The sequence below is a fragment of the Panulirus ornatus genome, chromosome 50 (genome assembly GCF_036320965.1).
Source record: "Panulirus ornatus isolate Po-2019 chromosome 50, ASM3632096v1, whole genome shotgun sequence".
In the NCBI taxonomy this organism is placed as follows: Eukaryota; Metazoa; Arthropoda; class Malacostraca; order Decapoda; family Palinuridae; genus Panulirus; species Panulirus ornatus.
In genome coordinates, this window is record NC_092273.1 from 31,406,595 (window position 1) to 31,419,504 (window position 12,910).

Below are 12,910 nucleotides of genomic sequence, written 5' to 3' on the forward strand. Positions count from 1 at the left end.
GATGATGATGATGGTTACTGGTCATGGGTTGTGGATGTGTGATGATGATGATGGTCACTGGTCATGGGTTGTAGATATTTGATGATGGTGATCGTCTCTGGTCATGGATTGAGGATGTGATGATGATGATGGTCACTGGCTATGCGTTGTGGAAATGTGAAGAAAATGATGATGGTCACTCGTCATGTGTTGTGGATATGTGATGATGATGATGGTCACTGGTCATGGGCTGTGGATGTGTGATGACGATGGTCACTGGTCATGGGTTGTGGATTTGTGATGAAGATGATCGTCATTGTTCATGGGTTGTGGATGTTTGATGATGATGATGGTCACTGGTCATGGGTTTTGGAAGTGTGATTCTGATGATCACTCATCATGGGATGAGGATGCATGACGATTGTCACCGGCCATGGTTTCAGGATGTGTGATGATGATGGTCACTGGACAAGGGTTGAAGATTGGTGATGATGATAATAGTCACTGGTCATGGTTTTTGGATGTTTGATGGTGATGATGGTCACGGGTCTTGGGTTGTAGATGTGTGATGATGATGATGATGATGGTTACTGGTTATGGGTTGTAGATGTATGATGATGATGATGGTCACTGGTCATGGGTTGTAGGTGTGTGATTATAATGATGATGGTCACTGATCATTTGTTGAGGATGTGTGATGATGATGATGGTCACTGGTCATCCGTTGTGGATGTGCGATGATGATGATGGTGATGGTCATTGGTCATGGGTTGTAGATGCGTGATGATGATGATGGTCACTGGTCATATGTTTTGGGTGTGCGATGACGATAGTTACTGTTCATGGGTTGTGGATGTTTGATGATGATGATGGTCACTGGTCATGGGTTGAGGATGTGTGATGATGATGATGGTCACTGGTCATCCGTTGTGGATGGGTAATGATGATGATGATGATGGTCATTGGTCATGGGTTGTGGATGTGTGATGATGATTGTTACCGTTTATGTGTTGTGGATATGTGATGAAGATGATGGTCACTGGTCATGGGTAGTGGATATGTGATGATGATGATGGTCACTGTTCATGTGTTGAGGATATGTGTTGTTGTGATGGTCACTGGTTGTAGGTTTTGGATGTGTGATGATGATGTTCACGGGTCATGGGCTGTTGATATTTGATGATGGTGATGATCATTCGTTATGGGTTGAGGATGTGTGATGATGATGGTCACTAGTCATGTGTTGTGGATGTTTGATGATGATGATTGTGATGGTCACTGGTCATGGGTTGTGAATGTGCGATCACGATGGTCACTGGTCATGGGCTGTGGATATGTGATGATGATGGTCACTGTTCATGGTTTTTGGATGTGTGATGATGATGGTCACTGGTCATGGGTTGTGGATGTGTGATGATGATAATGGTCCCTGGTCATTTGATGTGGATGTGTGATGATGATGATGGTCACTGTTCATGGGTTGTGGATGTTTGATGATGGTGATGGTCACTGGTCATTGGTTGAGGATGTGTGATGATGATGATCATTGGTCATTGGTTGAGGATGTGTGATGATGTTCACTGGTTATACGTTGAGGATATGTGATGATGATGATGTTCACTGGTCATGTATTGAGGAAGTGATGATAGTCACTGGTCATCCGTTTTGGATATGTAATGGTGATGATGATCATGGTCACTGATCATGGGTTGTGGATTTTCCATGATGATGATGGTCACTGGTCATGGGTTTTGGATGTATGATGACTATGGTTACTGGTTATGGGTTGCGGATATGTGATGATGATGATGGTCACTTTTCATGGGCTGTGGATGTGTGATGATGATGGTCACTGGTCATGGGTTGAGGATTTGAGATGATTTTCACTGGCCTTGGGTTGCGGAAGTGTGATGAATATGGTCACTTGTCATAGGTGTTGGATGTGTGATGATGATGATGGTCACTGGTCATGGGTTGTTGATGTGTGATTGCGATGTGTTCACTGATTTTGGGTTGTAGATGTGTGATTATGATGATGGTCACTGGTCAGAGGTTGGGGATGTGTGATGATGATGATGGTCACTAGACATGGGTTGTTGATGTGTAATGAGAATGATGGTCACTGGTCATGGACTGTAGATGTGTGATGATGATGATGGTCACTGGTCATGGGTTGAGGATGTGTGATGATGATGGTCACTAGTCATGGGTTGTGGAAGTGTGATGGTAATGATGGTCAGTGGTCAAGGGTTGTGGATGTGTGATGATGATGATGGTCACCTGTCATGGGTCGTGGATGTGTGATGGTGATGATGGTCACTGGTCGTGGGTTGAGAATATGTGTTGATGATTAATGTCGATGGTCATGGGTTCAGGATGAGCGATTATTTCACTGGTCATGGGTTGAGGATGTGTAATGATGATGATTGTCAATTGTCATTGGTTGAGGATGTGTGATGATGATGATGGTCACTGGTCGTGGGTTGAGGATATGTGATGGTGATGATGGTCACTGGTCATGGCTTGAGGATGTGTGATGATGATTATGGTCGTTGGTTATGGGTTGAGGGTGTGTTATGGTGTTCACTGGTCATTGGTTGAGGATGAGTGATGATGATTGTCACTGGCCATGGGTTCAGGATGTGTGATGAAGGTCACTGTCCTTGGGTTCAGGATGTGTGATGATGATGATGGTCACGGATCATGGATTGTGGATTTGTGATGATGATGTTGGTCACCGGTCATGGGTGGAGGATGTGTGATGATGGTCACTGGTCATAAGTTGAGGATGTGTGATGATGAAGGTCATTGGTCATGGGTTCAGGATGTGTGATGATGTTCGCTGGTAATGGATTGAGGATGTGTGATGATTATGATTGTCACTGGTCATGGGTTGAGGATGTGTGATGATGATGATGGTTACTGTTCATGGGTTGTGGATGTGTCATGATGATGATGGTCACTGGTCATGGGTTGTAGATATTTGATGATGGTGATCGTCTCTGGTCATGGTTTGAGGATGTGTGATGATGATGATTGTCACTGGCTATGCGTTGTGGATGTGTGATGAAGATAATGATGATGGTCACTCGTCATGAGTTGTTGATGTGTGATAACGATGGTCACTGGTCATGGGTTGTGGATGTGTGATGATGCTGATGGTCATTGGTCATGGGTTGTGGATGTTTGATGATGATGATGGTCACTGGTCATGTGTTGTGGATGTGTGATTACGATGGTCACTGGTCATGGGTTGAGGATGTATGACGATTGTCATCAGCCACGGGTTCAGGATGTGTGATGAAGATGGTCACTGGTCATGGGTTGAGGATGTGTGATGATGATGATGGTCACTGGTCATGGTTTTTGGATGTGTGATGGTTATGATGGTCACTGGTCTTGGGTTGTAGATGTTTGATGATGATGATGATGATGGTTACTGGTTTTGGGTTGTGGATACGTGGTGAAGATTTTTACTGTTCATGTGTTGTGGATGTGTGATGTTGATGACGGCCATTCGTCATGGGTAGTGGATGTTTGATGATGATGATGATTACTGGTCATGGGTTGAGGATGTGTGATGATGGTCACTGGACATGGGTTGAGGATGTGTGATGATGATGGTCATTGTTCATGGGTTGATATTGTGTTATGATGTTCACTGGTCATGGGTTGAGGATATGTGATGATGAAGATGGTCATTGGTCATGTGTTGAGGATGTGTGATGAAGGTCACTGGTCATGTGTTGATGATGTGTGATGATGATGATGGTCACTGGTCATGGGTTGTAGGTTAGGATGATAATGATGATGGTCACTGATGATGGGTTGAGGATGTGTGATGATGATGATGGTCACTGGTCATCCGTTGTGGATGTGTAGTGATGATGATGATAATGGTCCCTGGTCATGGGTTGTAGGTGTGTGATGATAATGATGATGGTCACTGATGATGGGTTGAGGATGTGTGATGATGATGATGGTCACTGGTCATCCGTTGTGGATGTGTAGTGATGATGATGATGATGGCCACTGGTCATGTATTGTAGATGTGTGATGATGATGATGGTCACTGGTCATGTGTTTTGGATGTGTGATGACGATGGTTACTGTTCGTGGGTTGTGGATGTGTGATGATGATGATGGTCACTGTTCATGGGTTTAGGATGTGTGGTGATGATGATGGTCACTGGTCATCCGTTGTGGATATGTAATGATGATGATGATGGTGGTCACTGGTCATGGGTTGTGGATGTGTGGTGATGATTGTTTCTGTTCATGTGTTGTGGATATGTGATGATGAAGATGGTCACTGGTCATGGGTTGAGGATGTGTGATGATGGTCACTAGAAATGAGTTGAGGATGTGTGATGATGATGGTCATTGTTCATATGTTGATATTGTGTGATGACGTTCATTGGTCATGGGTTGAGGATGTGTGATAATGATCATGGTCAATGGTCATGTGTTCAGGATGTGTTATGATGGTGATGATCATTGGTCATGGGCTGAAGATATGTGAGGATGATGGTCACTGGTCATTGGTTCAGGATGTGTGATTATGGTCACTGTTCATGTGTTGAGGATGGATGATGATGATGATGGTCATTGGTCATGGGTTGTGGATGTGTGTTGATGATTATGGTCACTGGTCATAGGTTGTCGATGTGTGATGATGATGATGGTCACTGGTCATGCGTTGTGGATGTGTGATGATGATGATGATGATGATGGTCACTGGCCATGCGTTGTGGATGTGTGATGACGATGATGATGATTGTCACTGGTCATGGGTTGAGGATGTGCGATGACGATGATGGTCACTGTTCATGGGTTGTGGATGTTTGATGATGATGATGGTCACTGGTCATGAGTTGAGGATGTGTGATGATGATGTTGGTCACTGGTCATGGGTTGTGGATGTGTGATGATGATGATGGTCACTGGTCATGGGTTATGGATATTGATATTTGATGGTGATGGTCGTTGGTCATGAGTTGAAGATGTGTGATGATGATGGTCACTGGTCATGGGTTCAGGATGTGTGGTTATGGTCACTGTTCATGTGATCAGGATGTGTGATGATGATGATGGTCACTGGTCATGGGTTGTGGATGTGTGTTGATGATGATGGTCACTGGTCATGGGTTGTCGGTGTGTGATGATGATGATGGTCACTGGTCATGCGTTGTGGATGTGTGATGATGATGATGCTGATGGTCACTGGTCATGGGTTGAGGATGTGTGATGACGATGATGGTCACTGGTCATGGGTTGTGGATGTTTGATGATGATGATGGTCACTGGTCATGAGTTGAGGGTGTGTGATGATTTTGATGGTCACTGGTCATCCGTTGTGGATGTGAAATGATGATGATGTTGATGGTCACTCTTTATGGGTTGTGAATGTGTGATGAACGTGATGGTTAATGGTCATGGGTTGTGGTTTTGTGATGATGATGATGGTCACTGGACATAGGCTGTGGGTGTATGATGATGATGATGGTCACCGGTAATGATTTGAGGATGTTTGATGATTGTTACTGGCCATGGGTTGAGGATGTTTGATGATGATGATGGTCACTGGTCATGGGTTCAGGATGTGTGATGATGATGGTCACTTGTCATGGGGTGTTTATGTGAGATTGTGACGATGGTCACGGGTCTTGGGTTGTAGATGTGTGATGATGAAGTTCATTGTCACAGGTCATGGGTTGTGGATTGTGATGATGATGATGGTCACTGGTCATGGGTTGTGGATGTGATATGATGATGATGGTCACTAGTCATGGGTTTAGGATATGTGATGACGATGGTTACTGTTCTTGGGTTGTGGATGTGTGATGATGGTGACGGTCACTGGTCGTGGTTTGGGGATGTGTGAGGATGATGATGGTCACTGGTCATCCGTTGTGGATGTGTAATGATGATGATAATGCTCACTGGTCATGGGTTGAGGATTTTTTTTTTTTTATACCTCGTCGCTGTCTCCCGCGATTGCGAGGTAGCGCAAGGAAACAGACGAAAGAAATGGCCCAACCCCCCCCATACACATGTACATACACACGTCCACACACGCAAATATACATACCTACACAGCTTTCCATGGTTTACCCCGGACGCTTCACATGCCTTGATTCAATCCACTGACAGCACGTCAACCCCTGTATACCACATCGCTCCAATTCACTCTATTCCTTGCCCTCCTTTCACCCTCCTGCATGTTCAGGCCCCGATCACACAAAATCCTTTTCACTCCATCTTTCCACCTCCAATTTGGTCTCCCTCTTCTCCTCGTTCCCTCCACCTCCGACACATATATCCTCTTGGTCAATCTTTCCTCACTCATTCTCTCCATGTGCCCAAACCATTTCAAAACACCCTCTTCTGCTCTCTCAACCACGCTCTTTTTATTTCCACACATCTCTCTTACCCTTACGTTACTTACTCGATCAAACCACCTCACACCACACATTGTCCTCAAACATCTCATTTCCAGCACATCCATCCTCCTGCGCACAACTCTATCCATAGCCCACGCCTCGCAACCATACAACATTGTTGGAACCACTATTCCTTCAAACATACCCATTTTTGCTTTCCGAGATAATGTTCTCGACTTCCACACATTTTTCAAGGCTCCCAAAATTTTCGCCCCCTCCCCCACCCTATGATCCACTTCCGCTTCCATGGTTCCATCTGCTGCCAGATCCACTCCCAGATATCTAAAACACTTCACTTCCTCCAGTTTTTCTCCATTCAAACTCACCTCCCAATTGACTTGACCCTCAACCCTACTGTACCTAATAACCTTGCTCTTATTCACATTTACTCTTAACTTTCTTCTTCCACACACTTTACCAAACTCCGTCACCAGCTTCTGCAGTTTCTCACATGAATCAGCCACCAGCGCTGTATCGTCAGCGAACAACAACTGACTCACTTCCCAAGCTCTCTCATCCCCAACAGACTTCATACTTGCCCCTCTTTCCAAGACTCTTGCATTTACCTCCCTAACAACCCCATCCATAAACAAATTAAACAACCATGGAGACATCACACACCCCTGCCGCAAACCTACATTCACTGAGAACCAATCACTTTCCTCTCTTCCTACACGTACACATGCCTTACATCCTCGATAAAAACTTTTCACTGCTTCTAACAACTTGCCTCCCACACCATATATTCTTAATACCTTCCACAGAGCATCTCTATCAACTCTATCATATGCCTTCTCCAGATCCATAAATGCTACATACAAATCCATTTGCTTTTCTAAGTATTTCTCACATACATTCTTCAAAGCAAACACCGGATCCACACATCCTCTACCACTTCTGAAACCACACTGCTCTTCCCCAATCTGATGCTCTGTACCTGCCTTCACCCTCTCAATCAATACCCTCCCATATAATTTACCAGGAATACTCAACAAACTTATACCTCTGTAATTTGAGCACTCACTCTTATCCCCTTTGCCTTTGTACAATGGCACTATGCACGCATTCCGCCAATCCTCAGGCACCTCACCGTGAGTCATACATACATTAAATAACCTTACCAACCAGTCAACAATACAGTCACCCCCTTTTTTAATAAATTCCACTGCAATACCATCCAAACCTGCTGCCTTGCCGGCTTTCATCTTCCGCAAAGCTTTTACTACCTCTTCTCTGTTTACCAAATCATTTTCCCTAACCCTCTCACTTTGCACACCACCTCGACCCAAACACCCTATATCTGCCACTCTGTCATCAGACACATTCAACAAACCTTCAAAATACTCATTCCATCTCCTTCTCACATCACCACTACTTGTTATCACCTCCCCATTTACGCTCTTCACTGAAGTTCCCATTTGCTCCCTTGTCTTACGCACCCTATTTACCTCCTTCCAGAACATCTTTTTATTCTCCCTAAAATTTACTGATAGTCTCTCACCCCAACTCTCATTTGCCCTTTTTTTCACCTCTTGCACCTTTCTCTTGACCTCCTGTCTCTTTCTTTTATACTTCTCCCACTCAATTGCATTTTTTCCCTGCAAAAATCGTCCAAATGCCTCTCTCTTCTCTTTCACTAATACTCTTACTTCTTCATCCCACCACTCACTACCCTTTCTAAACAGCCCACCTCCCATTCTCCTCATGCCACAAGCATCTTTTGCGCAATCCATCACTGATTCCCTAAATACATCCCATTCCTCCCCCACTCCCCTTACTTCCATTGTTCTCACCTTTTTCCATTCTGTACACAGTCTCTCCTGATACTTCCTCACACAGGTCTCCTTCCCAAGCTCACTTACTCTCACCACCTTCTTCACCCCAACATTCACTCTTCTTTTCTGAAAACCCATACTAATCTTCACCTTAGCCTCCACAACATATTGATCAGACATCCCTCCAGTTGCACCTCTCAGCACATTGACATCCAAAAGTCTCTCTTTCGCACGCCTGTCAATTAACACGTAATCCAATAACGCTCTCTGGCCATCTCTCCTACTTACATAAGTATACTTATGTATATCTCGCTTTTTAAACCAGGTATTCCCAATCATCAGTCCTTTTTCAGCACATAAATCTACAAGCTCCTCACCATTTCCATTTACAACACTGAACACCCCATGCACACCAATTATTCCCTCAACTGCCACATTACTCACCTTTGCATTCAAATCACCCATCACTATAACCCGGTCTCGTGCATCAAAACCGCTAACACACTCATTTAGCTGCTCCCAAAACACTTGCCTCTCATGATCTTTCTTCTCATGCCCAGGTGCATATGCACCAATAATCACCCACCTCTCTCCATCAACTTTCAATTTTACCCATATTAATCGAGAATTTACTTTCTTACATTCTATCACATACTCCCACAACTCCTGTTTCAGGAGTATTGCTACTCCTTCCCTTGCTCTTGTCCTCTCACTAACCCCTGACTTCACTCCCCAGACATTTCCAAACCACTCTTCCCCTTTACCCTTGAGCTTCGTTTCACTCAGAGCCAAAACATCCAGGTTCCTTTCCTCAAACATACTACCTATCTCTCCTTTTTTCACATCTTGGTTACATCCACACACATTTAGGCACCCCACTCTGAGCCTTCGAGGAGGATGAGCACTCCCCGCGTGACTCCTTCTTCTGTTTCCCCTTTTAGAAAGTTAATACAAGGAGGGGAGGATTTCCGGCCCCCCGCTCCCGTCCCCTCTAGTCGCTTTCTACGACACGCGAGGAATACGTGGGAAGTATTCTTACACCCCTATCCCCAGGGATAATATACATATATATATACACACACACACACACACACACATACACACACACACGCACATACACACACACACACACATATATATACATATGAAAAATGTAAGAAACAATTTAGAAAACAAACTTTTAGCTTGAAATGAATGAAAAAATGAACGTCACATAATGGTTCAACCTCTGGCTATGGAAAAGGAAATGTACAATTTATTCACACAAACGTCAATAGCAGTTCTCATCAATTTCACCACTGAATCAATAAGCTTCAATGTCTAAGCTACATTTTTCTCCAACTTCACTATTTTCTTGTCAAAACACCATGCATGAAAACTATCACTCCAGTAACACAACTATAAACATTTTCTTCCCCTTTAAAAAGTTCTGGGGAAGTCTGTCTCGATACACTGCGGCGAGGCGACGCGACGCTGACACAATCACTGTCACAATATCACTTTTGCCTCCTTCCAAGCGTTGTTTCAGGGAATAATTCCGGGTTGCTGAAGTGCCGCATAGGCTGGCACGATAGCCCGGGCCACATCGAAGGCGTTATGAGCCCGGCCGTTGTCCACAGATTTGAACGCAGCGTCGATTCATATTCGGCAGCCTTACACATAAGGTGGTTGAACGCGACCATGGACACATCGTGTGCACTCTTCTACCGCTCGGCAGGTGTGGGTCTGGGACAGTCATTACTCACATGGTCTTCACAAGATTCCTGCTCTCATAATTTTCCAAATCGTTACACTTTGTGTTTTTAATATATTCACATCATTTACCATCACTCTACTATACACTGGCATCATCATAATTTTCTCTTATGTAATTATATGGCCTTCATTTTCATGCCAAAAACTATTTCCACCGTATCTGGGTTGAGGATATGTGATGATTATTACTGTTCATGTGTTGTGGATGTGTGATGATGATGATGGTCACTGGTCATGTGTAGTGGATGTGTAATGATGATGATGGTCACTGGTCATGGGTCGAGGATGTGTGATGATGGTCACTGGACACGGGTTGAGGATGTCTGATGATGATGGTCATTGGTCAAGGGTTGAGGATGTGTGATGATTTACACTGGTCATGGATTGAGGATGTGTGATGATGAAGATGGTCACTGGTCATGGGTTGAGGATGTGTGATGATGGTCACTAGAAATGAGTTGAGGATGTGTGATGATGATGGTCATTGTTCATATGTTGATATTGTGTGATGACGTTCATTGGTCATGGGTTGAGGATGTGTGATAATGATCATGGTCAATGGTCATGTGTTCAGGATGTGTTATGATGGTGATGATCATTGGTCATGGGCTGAAGATATGTGAGGATGATGGTCACTGGTCATTGGTTCAGGATGTGTGATTATGGTCACTGTTCATGTGTTGAGGATGGATGATGATGATGATGGTCATTGGTCATGGGTTGTGGATGTGTGTTGATGATTATGGTCACTGGTCATAGGTTGTCGATGTGTGATGATGATGATGGTCACTGGTCATGCGTTGTGGATGTGTGATGATGATGATGATGATGATGGTCACTGGCCATGCGTTGTGGATGTGTGATGACGATGATGATGATTGTCACTGGTCATGGGTTGAGGATGTGCGATGACGATGATGGTCACTGTTCATGGGTTGTGGATGTTTGATGATGATGATGGTCACTGGTCATGAGTTGAGGATGTGTGATGATGATGTTGGTCACTGGTCATGGGTTGTGGATGTGTGATGATGATGATGGTCACTGGTCATGGGTTATGGATATTGATATTTGATGGTGATGGTCGTTGGTCATGAGTTGAAGATGTGTGATGATGATGGTCACTGGTCATGGGTTCAGGATGTGTGGTTATGGTCACTGTTCATGTGATCAGGATGTGTGATGATGATGATGGTCACTGGTCATGGGTTGTGGATGTGTGTTGATGATGATGGTCACTGGTCATGGGTTGTCGGTGTGTGATGATGATGATGGTCACTGGTCATGCGTTGTGGATGTGTGATGATGATGATGCTGATGGTCACTGGTCATGGGTTGAGGATGTGTGATGACGATGATGGTCACTGGTCATGGGTTGTGGATGTTTGATGATGATGATGGTCACTGGTCATGAGTTGAGGGTGTGTGATGATTTTGATGGTCACTGGTCATCCGTTGTGGATGTGAAATGATGATGATGTTGATGGTCACTCTTTATGGGTTGTGAATGTGTGATGAACGTGATGGTTAATGGTCATGGGTTGTGGTTTTGTGATGATGATGATGGTCACTGGACATAGGCTGTGGGTGTATGATGATGATGATGGTCACCGGTAATGATTTGAGGATGTTTGATGATTGTTACTGGCCATGGGTTGAGGATGTTTGATGATGATGATGGTCACTGGTCATGGGTTCAGGATGTGTGATGATGATGGTCACTTGTCATGGGGTGTTTATGTGAGATTGTGACGATGGTCACGGGTCTTGGGTTGTAGATGTGTGATGATGAAGTTCATTGTCACAGGTCATGGGTTGTGGATTGTGATGATGATGATGGTCACTGGTCATGGGTTGTGGATGTGATATGATGATGATGGTCACTAGTCATGGGTTTAGGATATGTGATGACGATGGTTACTGTTCTTGGGTTGTGGATGTGTGATGATGGTGACGGTCACTGGTCGTGGTTTGGGGATGTGTGAGGATGATGATGGTCACTGGTCATCCGTTGTGGATGTGTAATGATGATGATAATGCTCACTGGTCATGGGTTGAGGATTTTTTTTTTTTATACCTCGTCGCTGTCTCCCGCGATTGCGAGGTAGCGCAAGGAAACAGACGAAAGAAATGGCCCAACCCCCCCCATACACATGTACATACACACGTCCACACACGCAAATATACATACCTACACAGCTTTCCATGGTTTACCCCGGACGCTTCACATGCCTTGATTCAATCCACTGACAGCACGTCAACCCCTGTATACCACATCGCTCCAATTCACTCTATTCCTTGCCCTCCTTTCACCCTCCTGCATGTTCAGGCCCCGATCACACAAAATCCTTTTCACTCCATCTTTCCACCTCCAATTTGGTCTCCCTCTTCTCCTCGTTCCCTCCACCTCCGACACATATATCCTCTTGGTCAATCTTTCCTCACTCATTCTCTCCATGTGCCCAAACCATTTCAAAACACCCTCTTCTGCTCTCTCAACCACGCTCTTTTTATTTCCACACATCTCTCTTACCCTTACGTTACTTACTCGATCAAACCACCTCACACCACACATTGTCCTCAAACATCTCATTTCCAGCACATCCATCCTCCTGCGCACAACTCTATCCATAGCCCACGCCTCGCAACCATACAACATTGTTGGAACCACTATTCCTTCAAACATACCCATTTTTGCTTTCCGAGATAATGTTCTCGACTTCCACACATTTTTCAAGGCTCCCAAAATTTTCGCCCCCTCCCCCACCCTATGATCCACTTCCGCTTCCATGGTTCCATCTGCTGCCAGATCCACTCCCAGATATCTAAAACACTTCACTTCCTCCAGTTTTTCTCCATTCAAACTCACCTCCCAATTGACTTGACCCTCAACCCTACTGTACCTAATAACCTTGCTCTTATTCACATTTACTCTTAACTTTCTTCTTCCACACACTT